The 15,616-nt window shown below is 38.3% G+C and overlaps 1 protein-coding gene, 1 long non-coding RNA gene and 1 other non-coding gene across 5 annotated transcripts in view; 2 read left to right on the plus strand and 1 right to left on the minus strand.

Moving 5' to 3' along the window:
- LOC131480365 (uncharacterized) overlaps positions 1-10,042 on the plus strand; it is a 52,442-nt gene extending 42,400 nt beyond the window's left edge. Inside the window, exon 4 of the long non-coding RNA XR_009245438.1 lies at positions 9,962-10,042. This is a non-coding gene — a long non-coding RNA (uncharacterized LOC131480365). The remainder of the gene's footprint in view (positions 1-9,961) is intronic.
- The window catches only part of GTDC1 (glycosyltransferase like domain containing 1), a 312,493-nt gene that overhangs the window by 90,317 nt on the left and 206,560 nt on the right, over positions 1-15,616 (minus strand). The gene's annotated exons all lie outside the window — the stretch shown is intronic.
- Positions 2,970-3,073, plus strand: LOC118757910 (U6 spliceosomal RNA). Its single transcript, XR_004995421.2, has one exon. It is a non-coding gene; the product is annotated as a U6 spliceosomal RNA (small nuclear RNA).

Consider the following 15,616-nt stretch of genomic DNA (forward strand, 5'->3'; position numbering starts at 1 on the left):
CAAGAGCAGAGAAGGAGTTCTGGGATGTGTGTGTGTCACTGTATTCAAAATGGCTGCTTTTCACAAACAAGCCTGATTTATAAGACCAGCACACATAGGGTAGAAGGGGGTTTCAATTTTTAAACTATATTACTAGGTACACATTTGCTTCTAAACTTTAAAGCAGTGCTGAATCGCATTTGGATAGAGTTATAGCATTGCTTTAAACACACACGCACACCCAGGCACACATACACCATGGAGGTAATCCAGTTACTCCTGCAGCACAGATGTGCACAAGAATGCTCTAAGTGATTAAGATAGGGCTTTAAAGTGAGTTAATTAGAAACATCTCTCTTTCTATGATCAACATTGATATTAGCTCTGGGTTCTGATTGGTGGAAATCTAAATTTAGATTAAGATTTAAAACTTAAAATGCACAGATGCCCTTTGGACTTGCTCTGTGCCACAGAATTGTCTTACAGTGAAGAGCTTTGCTATCTAAACTCCTTCAATCAACCTTAACAGTTTTAAAAACAGAGTTCTGCTCACTCAATATTGTGTATCCAGCTTCCTGTAAACAGCATCTATGCTTTCTTGGAAGGACAGATAACAAGACTCCTAAGTGTAATATTTTAAAGCTTCTTTTGATAGAAAGAAATTTCTGTCATTATCATAGCAACCACACTATTCTGCTCTGATTATTGGAAGGATCCTCACAGCAGATGCTACAGCACTGATGAGAGATAAAATACATTCATGTATAGCAAACTGTATAGCAAACTGTACAGCAAATAATTGACATAGAATTGCTTAATAGCATTTCAGTTGCACAAAAATGAAAGTGATTACTGGAGATGAAAAATCTAGAAAGGTACCATAAATATGCACTAATTTTTTTAGCCCACTATTTGACTTTTACAAGGCTCAGTATAAACAGAAGACTCCCATTCAACATATTCATGTGGGAAAAATATTGCCGCCTTTACAGATTTTAAAGTTATAGTCACAAGTAGTTCCCAAAGGTTACACAAAGATGCTTTCCTTTGCCCTTTTTCCTCCACCCAAGCCTCCCATGGACAACATAGAGAACATGATAATCAACCTCTGTCAAACGGCAAAGCAATCCAAATTTGCTGGATCTCGCAAGAAGGCATCAACAAGGTCATATCCTAACACATATATCCAAATTATTACTCTCATATTGGAAGACAGTATGAGCACATTTGTATATCAAGAGATATTTGATCATTTCTGCCTGCTAGGATTAAAGCACCTGCTGGTGTTACTGGCAAAGAAATTCATGTGTAAAACTGTGGAACTTTCATCTTGTTTTATTTATATTTTGCTTGGAACTCCAGAGAAGTGGATAACAATGCCAATTACATTTGCTTCTCACTGAGGTGTCGCATATGTACGAAAGACAGCTTTGGGAAGGGAGGTGGGATGTTTGTGTGAAGATTCTTTTGTAGGAGGGAGGTGTGTCAAGGTACTAATACTAGAAGCAAATTGCCTTGGACTCAGACTTAAGGGTCACCACTTAATAGCTCAGTAATCTTGAGTCAATATAATAATCAAGGTGAGATTTTGGTTCTTTTTTTTAATACAGGAATAAATTTATAGGGTCACTTTGAGAATTAGTTGACATGCTGTATGTGTAAATGATACATAGCAGAAACTATGCAACAGCAAGTCCATTCACACTGAGACCAACTGTTCTAGAAAGAAAACACAACTGCTTTGCCTAGACAATGTGGTTGAAGATGTTCTGAGTGTCATTTTGGGCTCCCAGAAAAATCTTGGTAATTTTTGAATGATGAATTCAGATCTATATTACAATTGATCTTTCTACTTACTCTCAATAACTGCAATAAATTCTTTACCTTACCTCGATGGTTATCAATGATAGTTGTGGTCTAAAAATTTTCGTAACACCGGATGAAGCAACTATGATGACAGCACCCTGCCTTCCCTTGTCATCTGCTTTCATCTTTCCATTATTTCTAGCTGGAGCAGTTGTGTAGGCATTCAAAGGAAACCATAGAGAAAGAGGAAAGCAGGCTTTAGGAAAATAATTCAAGTTCGTTGTTCTGTGTAGACACTTGAGAACTGTCTATTAAAAAAATCATGGCAGCAAACTTTGGGGAGGGCAGATACGAATAAAAAAGGAATCCCATAACTCTATACCAACACATTTTTGTGAAGAATGCTTCCATTTCCTCTTAGTCAAAGTTCTACCAAGACATAACTTGTATTAGAACACTAAAGAGCTGCCAAACAAGTGGGTAAGATACTATCTTTCCATTATGTTACTGCTTATGTTTAAACACTAGCTTTGTTAAGACCCATAGGAAGTAAAACAAAATGTTAGAAACACTGTCCCTTTTGGCTCAATTTATAGTGGCTCTTTATTGTCTTTGCTGTGCAAGGTCATGCAGATGAAGTATCAAAGCAACCTCACATTATTAAGGAATATTAAGATTTTATTGAACTATGTCCTCTGTAAAATATTAATAAATACATCAGTTTTCAATACCACATGAGCCTAACTGCATGAGTATATTAATGAACTGGATTGAAACAGCTACCTATTGTAGACTATTCACTGTGCACAGAAACAGATACAATTACAACAAAATTTACCCATAAGAAATTTTCTAGATCACATTTCTCCAACACACAAATTTTGATGGAATATTTCCTATTGAGTCAAATCCTTGGCAGTCTGAGTAACCTTCCTGACAGAAGCCAGCTTCACATATCACTATGCTACTAAGTATTAACCTGAGGACCCTGAATGAGTTTCAGGAAATTTCTGACTCCTTTTAAGTATAAGGAACTGTTTGCATATTTCTGTGTATATGTGTATGTGCATACCCAACAGGTACACACTTATTTGCATTCTTTCTAGAAAAGGACCCACAGATTTGTTTGACATCAAAAGAGATTTATGATGTTGTCACAAAGTTGTTAAGAATTTATTCGCCTCGTGCTCGCTTTGGCAGCACATATACTAAAATCGGAATGATACAGAGATGAGCATGGCCCCTGTGCAAGTATGACACACAAATTTGTGAAGCGTTCCATAATTTTTTAAAAAAGAATTGATTCACCTCATGAATGTACTTCATATTACTACTTTTTGTGAGGTACCATCCTGAATTAAGGTCGGATGAACTAATTAATCATACTATCTCCCTACTAAGTACCCCATGTCTGAATCCAGACCTGCTCCATGTAATGTTTCCTGTTGAGATGTTACAGTCTCTTTGAGACAAAGTCTCTATATTGGATGTGATAAGCAGGCCTTTCACTGGTCAATCTGGGCACCTGTTCTACGTCACCTGAAAGGTTCAGTTCAAAGTGTAGCCTCCTTAAGCTGTTTGCTTGAGACTCCTGAATAATGACTACATGTCTGCTCGTTTCATGTGTCTACTTTTCTCTTCCCAACTAAAAAGAAGCTTTAGAAAGCAGTGGTCTGCAATAATATTTTTGCTCATTTTCTGGTCTAGTTGGGTCTATTTTAAACACAATTTGTTTTGAGCTAAAGAAGATTCATATAATTAAGGAAGTCTCTGATGCAGATTCAAATAAATGTAGAAGGAAGTCTTCTTAAAAGAAAATATAAAAAAAGTGACAATGTAATAGAAAACAAAGACTCAGCAAAAGAATATGTGCCAAGAGTGGTGGGAAGAAAAGTATGAGACTGGAAATATACCAAACGGGCTGCGCTCTCCACAGAGGGTGATTCCAGAGACATCACAAAGCTCTGGGAGTATTCTCAGGCCTTACGAGGTAGGCACAATGCTGGTGCTAATCACAGTCAGAGGAGAGACTCCGCATGGAACTTGTTTCTTTCCGTGAACAAAGCTGTAGCAAAGCTGCAGCCAAAGTAAGTTAGAGACATGTTGTCTTCCTACAGCATGAATCTTAGTGTGAGCTGTAGCCTGCCAAGACTCATAAAATGTCCCCACTTCTGTTCAATCCAGTGGGAATGAATGCTACTGCCAGACTAAGCTCATGGTGCATGTGCGTCTTACTGTGGTTGCACTTCAAAAGTTTTAAAATACAATTGATGTCCAGTACCCATCCCCAAGGATGCTGATTGAGGCTTATCTGAGATGCAACCCAGGAACTTTACTCTTCAGGAGTTAGTTATTTATTTTAAAGACAGAGTTATGGAGAGGGAGCAGGAGACACAGAGAGTTATCTTCTGTCCATTGATTTCACTCCTCAAATGGCTGCAAATGCCAATGCTGAGACAGGCTGAACCCAGGAGCCAGGAGCTCCCTCTGTGTCTCCCAAGGAGCTAACAGGTGCCCAAGGACTTACGGCATTTTCTGAGGCTTTCCCAACTGCATTAACAGGGAGCTGGATCTGATATGCAGCAGCAAGAATTCAAACCAGTACCTATTTGGGATGCATGCACTTCAGGTGGAGGCTTAACTGGCTATTTCAGAGAGCTGGCCCCTAGCACTGTTATTTTTGCATAATATGTATTTCTAATGAGTGACCATATTGTAGGAGTGCTGTAACTGTCATGGAGGACTTGGGCAAGGCGGGAAGGTTTGGTTGGTATTTGTTCATTTTCTAAAATGAAGGTCATAATCTGAGAAAACTGGACACAATGAACAAACAGGTGGCTACATCATGCTTATAGTTGGTTTTATACAATACATAAAAAAAAGCACATTACACAAAGTCTTTTTCAGAAAGCCTGGAAAGAACAATCTTGGTTTGCCAGCCTATCAAGAAGCCTTTAAACTAAATTTTGGAAGGGAGAAAGGAAGAAACACACTTGGATACAATTGTAAAACCTGAAACTAGGGAGGATAAAACAAAGCAGCAAGTGGTAAAAATGCCCAGAATGTTTCAAAGAAAAATGAAATGAAAGCCAACCAGAGATGGAAACATTGAGATTAAGGAGTCTATACACCAATGCCCAGAGTTTGAACAAGAAACTAAATTGGGAAATTGCATGCAAGAAGGCATGTCTTCAGGAGGTATGATTCATTTCTACAGTGGTGTAAAGAAAAAGGAAAGAAGAGGTAGTGCAATGAACAGTGCAAGCTTTGGTGCATGAAGACCTGGGTTCAAATCCTGGACTTAAACTACCAAGGACTGCAGCCCTGGGCAAGTGACTCAACTTCTCCCAGCCTCAGCTACCTCAAAGATATTATGCAGCATACTACACCTATAACAGACCAATTGTTTTTAGTGTTAGTATAGGAGTATCAAATATACTTGAAGATATTAATGATCCACTGACAAATACGGCACACAGTGATTACTTAACACACAATAGATATTAACCATTAATGTTATTGCTAAAACCAAACTTTGGCCAACAAGAAATCTTTCTCTAAAGTAAGAAAATATTTGTTCAAATGAGAGAGCTATACAGATTCCAAAGATCATAACACGTGACTCGCTGGGACCCGTGTTGCCAAGTGGCTGGTTGACGTGCAACACCTGCATCCTACGTGAGCACTGGTGATACCTCATGTAAATGCTACTTTGATTCCTGCTTCACTATTGATCCAGCTCCCTGTTCATGTGCCTGGGAAAACAGCAGAAGATGGCCTAAGTGCTTGAGCTCCTGTGAGTCTATATGGAGGGCCCAGATGATATTCTCTGCTTCTGTTTTAGTCTGGCCCATCCCTCACCATTGGGACTATTTAGGAGTACACAAAAAAGACTGAAGATCTCTCCCTCTCTGTAATACTGCTTTTCAAAAGGACAAATAATAATAATAACAAAAAGAAAAAAACAAAAACTGTGTTGCATTTACTATATACCCAAGGGAAGAAGTCCCTATAGCTGGAAAGAGAAGAAGCAATGGTGATTGATTTCTTCCTTCCTTCCTTTCTTTCTCTTTCTCTTTTTCTTTTCTTTTCTTTTCCTTTCTTTCTTTCTTTCCTTCTTTCTTTCTTTTTCTTTCTTTCCTTCCTTCCTTCCTTCCTTCCTTCCTTTTCTCTCTCTTTCTCTCTCTTTCATTTCATTTCATTTCATTTTTTATTTTTCAAAATAGCCTCCAAATTGGCAGGCCAGATAGAAGATACAGTTCAGTAAAGAATATCACAATGTTGGTGTAGAAGGGACATGAAATAAGGGTGTACAGGAGGACAGCTGATTGGATCTATAGGCCTAGTTTACAAAACAAAGAGAGATTTTCCAGGCAAGGGTTTGGGAGCAATTGATGGGATCTGCTGTCAGGTGTATGAGAACTCCCATAATCTCAAGTCAACTCCTTCTTGCTGAAATATAAATTCCTCGAATCCTCCTCCCTCATTCTACGTGATCCTTAGCCTGTAAAAGCCTGATTCTGCTAATAAACTTCAGCTAATGACTATCAGTCAGTAGTCCACGTGTATGATTATTGGCTCTGTGCACCAAGTCCATCGCTGCAGGACAGCAAAGAGGAGTGAACCACTTCAGCCATGAGGACACCATCTGGATGTTTTACTTGGCAAAAACGCAACAGTGGATAAATTCTTGACTTAAGAGTTTAAGTTGTAAGAAGGCAAATGATGCAGGTAGAGAAACTACTTCTCTGGACTTCAATCAAACTGAGATGAAGCGTGAATGTGAGATTTGAAAATGATCAAGAATGGGAAAGAAAACTGACCATATAGTGTTGGGAATATCTTAGCCACTCTTAGCAAGATGGAAAAATAATGAGACTAAATTGGATTTGGTATAGTCTTAGGCTAGCAAAACATTTCAAAATCCTGATAAAGAAAAGATAGACATTATCCCATGGAAAAAACAAAATTCAAGATTACAAAATAATGGGTACTAACAGAAAATCTAAAAGAAAAGCAAAACAAAAATAAGCAAATACTGTTTTTCTACATACTTTATACTTTCAGAAACTCTGTCACAACCAAAATGTGGGGATTTTTCCCCACATTGTTCAATTCTCTTGTACTGAGCGCTACAACTCAGTTTAATTCTAACACTGCTAAGCAGGAGTACAAATTGAACAATTCAGGTAAATCATGGAGTCCTTCAAAAGTGCTTCACTTTAGATGCCGAGTCTGGACCTCAGGGGCTTCTGAGTGGGATAGAAGTAGGGAGTTCCCACAATGCTTCTCCAAGTCAGACAGTTTCCTGGAATGCCTCATAGAACTCAGGAAAACAGTTTATATGCTAGATCATGTGTGTATTGTAAAGAGGTATGGCTCAGGAATGGCCAAATGGAAGAGACGATGGGGCAAGTGATGGGGAAGAGGCTGAGTGTGCACATGTGCTCTGCAGGTACACCACTTTCCCAGTACCTCCCTGTGTTCACTATACCCTAAGTTCCTAATTTTTATGGAGGCTTCATTATGTAGGCATGCTAGATTGAGTCATTAGTTGCCAGTGATTAAACTGAATCTCAAGACTCTCTCTTTTCCTGGGATATCAAGTTAGCGTGGACTGGAAGTTCCCAACCTGTAACCACACAGCTGTTTTTTCTGGCAATAGAGTCTACTCACTTCTCAAAATTACTGGATTAACCTAAACGCGAGTGTACCTAAAAGGGACTGCTAGGGAGAGTCAAACATATTGCTTCCACCCCAATGGCACTTCTCTTTCTGGGAATGCCAAGTGCTTTAGCAGTTCTTTGCTGAAAACGTGGGGGCAAAGACCAAATGTGTGTATTTCTCATTATATCACAATGAAGATAAGATAGAATCCAGGAGGATTAGTCAGGGTAAGTGGAAGAAAGCTGAGAAGGTCATACATTCTAAGATCTAGGATTTGTGGACCCTGTCAAGGAGTTGATGAGTTCTTTGTTCAAGAAGGCAGAACCAGATGAAGGGGTAGGAACGAAGGAACTGCATTTTCAAGGTAAAAAATGTATGAATCATCAGAAGCACACCCATACAGGGCCACTAAATTATCTGCCAATGAGAGTCTAGGACTATAGTTTACATCTTTCCGGTTTAGAACAGAGTTCTAGATATGGTAAATAAAGTCTAGGTTCTGAGTTTCAGCTTAACCTATTCCTCTTGATAGCAGATATTTGATTGATGTGATCACCCAAACTATCTCAGACTCCTTTTCACTTGGTGATTATTATTCGCTTACTGTCTAGCTTAACACTGCACAGTTGTTTCCACCTTCAGCTGTAGCACCTATCATGGGCTCTCACATTGACACAGCAATTTGATGTAAACTGGGATTCAGACACATGCCAGTGTCCTGTACCTTAGAACTAATTTTTTATTAATGAGACGTGGCGGTTGCTGAATGCTGCCCATGGCTATGTATCCCATTACTAGTTTGTCTTCTCAGGATATAATATCCGATAATTGAAATACAGCCTGGTTTTAGAGCTGAAGCTGCTGATGCTACTCATTCTATTCCACTACAAAAACTATAGCATGAGTATGTATGTTTTTAGGAGGAATTCAGTTCATCAGCACTGTTCTGAAAATTCCTCTATCTCATTCAAATAACCTGGTACCTGAGCTACTGTTTTGTGTTGTTATGCTTTATTTAGTTTGAAGGGAGAAGAGAGTCGGGAACCACCACTTCAGTGACATGCTGAAAGAAATTCACTTTTGTCAAGATTTTGTCTCCAAAGTATGTTCCTAAAGTTCACCAACAAGGAAATGTATTCATCCTTATGTGTGGCTGAGCCATATCCGCTAGTCCACTGTGATAAAGGATAGCATGGCAACTTTCAGCAGAAACGGCTTGTAAGCTCAGAACAAATACATTGTACGCTTTTAAAAGAGCCTATATGTGTGCCCTTTCATTTCCTTATTTAACAAGCCAACAGTCATGTACCTTAAACTTCAGTTCAGTGTTAAAATTTACATTTATAAAAAGATTTACATTTATTTAAAAAAAGACCACAGTTCTTTTATAATCAGAAACAATCACTGGAAATCTGTATGTCAAATGCAAAGAACAGTTATCAATTCACAAGGGAACTAATTTAAGTTAACATGTCACAGATGGGTGGAACCTTTGAGGCACTTTTCTGTCAAGTTTCAAAGAGGCCAATCATCATGGTGCAAGTAAAAGAAAAGTCTTAACATTTTCTTTGTTTCAAAAGGTTTGAGAATAAAACTGATACCTCAAAAATAAAAATGATACCTCAAAAAGTAAAAAATAAAATAATTCTAATTTAATTACATTTACTTGAAAATCCAGGTTCATTTCCATCCATTCAAACTTTCTCAATGTAGTATTTCTAAGTGAAGCTGCAAAGAAATTTGCCTTCGAAAGCAAACGGGACACCCCAAATCATCTAACTCCTCCTGATTTTACTGCATCTTTTTATTAAGCTAATCCCAGGATACCAGAGCATGTAATTTCTGAGTTGGTGGAAATCCGCCTAATCAGGATATTTAGAACTGATGTCTCCTTTAACTGGACTCCTTTTGCATTGTATACAACTCAGAAGGAAATGCTATCATAACACTTCAATAGTTAAGTGACTTTATGAGAAAAATAGTTCCAAATGTTTCCTAAAACCTTCCAAACCGCACCAAAGAACATTATTGTAAGATTATGTTTCCCCATTGCCTCCATTATTTAAGCTTGCCTCTCCTGAAATGATACTTGGATGAGAAGCTTAGGTTTATGTAATGTATAAATTGTTTCAAAAGGGAAAGCCTTGGCTGCATAATTATTATATATGTGCGGATGCCAGGTAATTTATTTCCAATATCTCTTCTTTATTAACTAACAAAACAGTTCACTTAAAGCTCTTTGTTGCTGGAGCTTTGGGAAAAAATATGCTATTTTCTCTCTAATCTAACTTATCTGAATAGGCACTGTATATTTCTATTAAGTTTTATATTGCACAGAAACAGGATCACATATATTCCATCAAAAGACATTTCTTTATTCTCTGATTATATCCAGAATGACATATTATATATCCTAAATACACACAATAAATATTATTTAAAAATATGCAGTATATGCAAAACATATACACTATGTATCAGTAATGAAAGTGACAACTATACTTTTCAGGGAGTCCATCTTCAAAAAAACCAAGAGCCGTAATGAGAGATGATCACTGGCTTGGGCTCCACAGTTCTTCTGGTGCAGGTATGCATCACCCTATTTAAAGTGCTCTTCCAACAGGTTTTGTCAAGGATCCTCACCAGCAGGAATTTCATTACATAATACTAAGATAGAAACAACCCACGGCCACTCCTGAGTGAATGAATAAACGAACAGTGGCATATGCACACTTTGAAATACTGTTCAGCCATTAAAAGAAATGAACTACTGACAAATGCTAAAAGGTGGGTGAAAAATGATACTAATGGAAAGAAACCAGACAGAAAAGGCCACGTGTTATATAATTCTACTCACATTAACAGATCTTCACGTAGAGACTAGAGACGGAACCCAGACTGATGGTTGTTAGGGGTTGAGGAGAGGAGAGAACAGGGAGAAACTACTTAACAGGCAAGTGGTTTTACTTTGGGGTGATGGAAATGTTTTGGAACTAAATGGAAGTGGCAGTTGTACAACATCGTGAATAAATTAAAGGCTCCTAAACTATTTACTTTAAAAAGGCAAATTTTACTTTATTCTAACTTTACCTCAGTACAGTAATAAAGAAGCTGAATGGTGAATATTTTAGTGTTTGTTCCCACTGCAAGGGATGTGTGGGTACTGATGAGAAGATCCAAAGCGTGGATATGCTCTGGGTACTGGGGACACCTCAGCCCACCCAGTGAAGCAGAGGGGCTCAGGACGGCAGCACATGAGCACAGCTGCCACACCTGTCAAGGGGAGACGCTGGGGAGACCACGTGCATGGGGAAGGAAGACCGATCACCTAGAATTACTCTGCTCTATCATGAGACTAGAACGATCCTTAAAGCTTATACACAACGTTCCAAAGACATGTCTAAGACAGTCATTCCAGATTGTACTGTGACGTCAACAATGTCTAAAAAAAATCCCCAAATTTCTAAATTTGCTATTTAGAATTGTTATTTAGAAATGTTATTTGTTATTAAACATCTTCAAACAAATAACAAATAATGCACACAGGCAAAAAGAATAAGATTCTGGAAAAATGGATAACTTGATAAAAATAGATCAAAAAACTGCTTTGTAACAAAACTAAGCAGTTAGCAGTTCAATCCTCACTGATTTTTTTTTCTTTTCTTCTTCTCCTTCTTCTTCTTCTTCTTTTTTTTAACAGCTCGATGATCTGGAGCAAAGAATAATGTTGACGCATCTGTATAAGAAAGGACCTGGACTTGCAGTTATAAGCACCTGGTTCAAATCTCTCCTTTGTCATTTACTATCTCTCTTGAAGACTCCAGCATCAAAATAATTCAGAGAAAAAAGTTTATACCTTTATGAGGCTAAATTACAATGGTGTTGCCTGATACACAGCAAATACTTTGGAATGTTTTTTGTTTTTGTTTTTTGTTTTACTCAGGCTCACCTGTCTTTCCCCTAGTAAACAAACAAACAAATATTTATCAATAATCATTTACGGTTTTGAATGTTAACATGAATTCAATAAGTAAGGTGCCCTGATTTTCTTCACCAGCATGCCATTGTGTATCTCTGTTTATATTTATACTTATATCTATATCCATATCTGGTAACGTCAGGAGAGAACTAGCTTTTTTGATGCTAAATGGCTTGGGCAATGACTTCAGAATCTTTTGGTACTAGATAAATAAAGCACAGACCGAGCAGGAAGAGATATATCCTTGCAGTTTTGGTGATGGAGCTACAACATTTCTATGGTGACACTGCCACAGACCCACCATGGGGAAATAGTAACCATGAAAAGATTTGTTTCTTCAATGGTTTAAAACCAAGCATACAATTCTCTCTGTAGAATACTCAAAAGCATGAGAACAGTTTCTTTTTACATAGTTTATCTGTGGTGGTGACTTAAACAGAAGTAGGAAGAAATACAATGTACTCAAACTTATATGCATTGAAACACTGAAAAATAATTCAGAGAATCTTGTTGCTGCTGTTGAAGGAACTTACAACGCAGGAGGAGTGGGAAGAGACAAAGGCAGCAGTCACTAAGCTAGCTCATCAAGAGAACGAAACTGTCTATTTCACTGTGAACATACCAAACAGCTTCAATCTGATACTTCACAGGAAACTTAATGTGGATAGAAGATGAAGTTTACATTTCATCTAGCATTAAAATCAAAATGAAACACAGCATGTAGATTTTCAAATGAAGGAGAACAAAAAGGAAAGGGAGATCATAACATGATGGTAGGCAGTACATGAAGAAGAGGCTTTGTTTTCAGCTGTTATGTCAGAAAATCACCCCGCTCCCTGGCACGTTAGTGCATTTGTGACTCCGGTGACCACACATTTGTGATCTGGATACAACCACAGACTGAGAGATCTCCTAGCAGCCAGGGAAATGATTTCATCTTACCCCTCATTTCTCAAGTATAGAGCCAAAATCTGAAAAGTACCTTTTCCCAAAGTGTGTTCTGGAAAATACTAAGTTTTCCAAGATTTTAATGTGTTCCATAGAGAAAAAAAAAATAACTGTGGTTCAATAAATGTTGGAAATACCTTATTAATGTTTGACAGACTCATTTACCATTGGAATGCTAGAAAACCCAGAGTATTCCATGTGTTGTGTGAAAATTCATAGCAAGTATGCAGTGCTGGCCCCATTAAAAACTTTAAGTTTAAAGTCCTTGTCTCGTATGTGCCGGGATCCCACATGGATGCTGGTTCGTATCCTAGCTGCTCCACTTCCCATTCAGCTCTCTGCTTGTGACCTGGGAAAGCAGTCGAGGACGGCCCAAAGCTTTGGGATCCTGTACCTACATCTGTAACCTGGAAGACGCTCCTGATTTCTGTTTGAGTCATTCTTATTCTTCAGTGCGGGTTTACAGGAACCAGAGACACACAGGCAACAGTGGACGTTACACTATCCATCTTTCACATACTGAGCAGCCCTGGCTTTGGTTTCCATAAATTTCTTTCAATTGACACAGTTTCATTTTAAAGGTGACCCTGGGGGTTGAGGGCTTAGACACCTGTACACTGGAAACCATTTGATAAATAGTGCTGACACTACTACTCTATTAGTGAAAAGCTATGGCCAAATAGCAGAGGGCATACTTTGCTTTAAGAAACATGTACTTTAGGGCCCAGCACAGTAGCCTAGTGGCTAAAGTCCTCGCCTTGCATACACTGGGATCCCATATGGGCACTTGTTTGTGTCCCAGCTGCTCTACTTCCCATCCAGCTCTCTGCTTGTGGCCTGGGAAAGCAGTAAAGGACAGCCCAAGGCCTTGGGACCCTGCACCCATGTGGGAGACCCAGAAGAAGTTCCCGGCTCCTGGTTTTGAATTAGCTCAGCTCTGGCTATTGTGGCCACATGGGGAGTGAATCAGCAGATGGAAGGTTTTCCTTTCTGTCTCTCCACTTCTCTGTAAATCTGACTTTCCAATAAAAATAAATAAACCTGTTTAAAAAAAGCAGGCACTTAAAAGGAAAAGATACTATTTCGTGCAAGTAATAAACCTCGGGGATGCAAATTTTCATTTTCTAATAGCCACACAAGTAATAAGCCCATGTGCTTGCATGGACATTTGTCTTAAGGCCAAAATAACTTTCTAAATACTTTTGATTTTGAAGTTCAAAACAAACAAACAAAATTCTCCAGTATTTTGCTTTATAACTGCCTGTATAAGCATGCATGCTCATGACCATGAGAGCAAACAATAATATCTGCACCGCTTTTGAATCCAACAAAACCGCATAGCTATTGTTTTCACAAAATTACACCCCCAAGTCTGTTTTACTTATTATATCACTAGTTTCTGCTTAAGTTAGCTTGCAGTTGGATTTGCTAATTTATTTTAGCAGATCTACGTTATTCTCTAAAAAAAGAAAAAAATGTTTAAAATTAATTGGAGGTCTAGTTCTCCCAAGTTTTTTTGTTAAATTTTTCAAGGTCACTCTTTCTTGTCTACTATGTACACTAACAGGATCTATGCTAGTGAGCTATATATGTCTTTAAGACCATAAAGGTTCATGGCCGGAAAGATAAGAGGATGTTGCAGTAAGGTGTCAGAAAATCTAATAACTGGAACAAAAGAAAAGAAACGGAAAGGAAGATGGGATGGAACAAAATAAGAGTTTATGTGGAAAGAAGCTTAAGTAGGTGAAAGTCTAGAATCCCAAGGGTGAGGGACTGAAAGGAGAGACTTCAAAGAAAGAACTCAGTTATCAGATGATGGGAACAACTCAAACCCAAATACCGACACACCTGTCAGGGGCTCAAAGCTTCTTACGCACTACAGAAAATGCAGGGCATGGCTATCAGACAATGAGGGGGATTTATCATTATTTTCATTTTGCTAAAAGAAATAACCTGAAATAACTTATCTCGCCCCAAATGTACTCCAGTTATGTTGATAGCAGTGAAAATATGGCAGGATATTTTTGGATTTGTCTTCAGTGTTTGTCACATCACTTATTTATTCATTCGTTCACTTACATCTCTATAGAAGAGATGCTATGCCAGATATTGGGCTAAATTCTGACACTGACTCCTGAGAATTTCACAATCCTATAAACTAAACATATTCCTTATTTCTAAATTTGAAGATTGGGGCATTTGAATATATAACCAGAAGTGAAACTGAAGACCAAGATGAATTACAGTAATTAATTAGGTTATAATAAGTAATAAATCTGATTTTTCTCGAGTGTTTCCTAAACTACATGGGAAGTTAGCTTCTGCATATATTTTAAGAAATGCACATCATCACTTAAATCAGTGTGAGAGCATAGTTTGAACAGCATCTTTTAGCTGAGTCGATACATAAATCAAGATATAAATCATCAGTGAACACTTGTCACATGGCAGTAATAAACGATAGATTCCCAGGGCTGAGTTCTATAAAGCATAACTATAGCTAATCAGAATGTAAGGTTGCTTCAGCACCACCTCTGTACTTACTTTTACCAAACCTTTCTAAGTATTGTGAATCAGGCAAGGGTCTGTGGATGTGCTGACAAATAAAATGCAGCCAGCCCTCAACTTCACGGAGCTCATAGTACAACAAAGGCACAAAAGAAGCAAAGGGACCATTGTTGAGTTGTTTGATGAGGACTGGCATCAGCATGTGCCTCCAGCATGAAGAAGAAGAGCAGCCACTTTGGGGCTGATATCCTGCAGAGGTTTTGCGCAAGGAGGGCATATTTAAGGCAGGTGAGAGAATATAGGGAGGTGAGAAAAGAGAAAGGTCAGTTTGGGGAACTAGTTCCAACAGGATAGGACTTTACTCTTTGTCTGTACTTGGATGAAGTCCTGTGAAGCTGGGAGACAAGAAGAGAAACTATAGAGATAATTACGGATAAAATCATAGAGGCCTTACAGATCTAACCATGGCACCCAGTCTTAATTTTGGCGGCAAGCATACAACACAGGATTCTTTGTGGGAGGTTCAAGAAGCAATGACCTTTCATTGGTGTTTATGATTTTTGCAGAGAAATTTGTCAGCTGGTGATTAAAACTTTGCTTTTTGAATAGACAAGCATGTTGAGTGGAGGAAAGCAAAAGAAGGGATAGGTTGCCTTGAGCCACTGAAACAAGAGAGTACAGGGTGGATTCTTGGTAAGGGGTGAGATAGGGATATCTTGGAAGCCTTTG

The sequence above is a fragment of the Ochotona princeps genome, chromosome 5 (genome assembly GCF_030435755.1).
Source record: "Ochotona princeps isolate mOchPri1 chromosome 5, mOchPri1.hap1, whole genome shotgun sequence".
Classification (NCBI taxonomy): Eukaryota; Metazoa; Chordata; class Mammalia; order Lagomorpha; family Ochotonidae; genus Ochotona; species Ochotona princeps.